The 456-nt window shown below is 34.0% G+C and overlaps 1 pseudogene; it reads right to left on the bottom strand.

Moving 5' to 3' along the window:
* Window positions 1-91, bottom strand: LOC115834539 (annotated as a pseudogene).
* Window positions 92-456: the final 365 nt, after the last annotated feature.

The following is a 456-nucleotide window of genomic DNA, read 5'->3' on the forward strand; positions in this document are numbered from 1 at the left end:
AAAAAAAATTATTATTTTTTAACAGCTTATGGCCATGCTAATCTTCTCTGTATCATTCCAACTTTAGTATATGTGCTGTCAAAGCAAGCACTGAAATATTTATCTTAAAGGCCTAGAAACACAGTGTATTCCTCCAGCATAACCCAGTTCTGTACTCTTGGCTTTTATTGATGTGCCTAAATTGTTCCATGTAATCAGGAAACTTCCTATGTTGTTAGCAAGAGCCATGTATTCCCTCACTCAAGGTATTAGTTTTCTTGTTTACATTCCTGTATAATGTAATGTATATTCTTAACCCTAGATACATTCTTCCTGTGCCTGATTAAATTCAAGTACCCTTTTCATCAGGATTGACTTCCAGATTATCTAAATGGGCTTCCCATAAGGAGAAGCAATCACACTACAAAAGATTTTTCTTTATGTTTTGGTAACTGGCCTGAAAAAACAAAGATTTTA

Source organism: Nomascus leucogenys, chromosome 3, assembly GCF_006542625.1.
Source record: "Nomascus leucogenys isolate Asia chromosome 3, Asia_NLE_v1, whole genome shotgun sequence".
NCBI lineage: Eukaryota > Metazoa > Chordata > Mammalia > Primates > Hylobatidae > Nomascus > Nomascus leucogenys.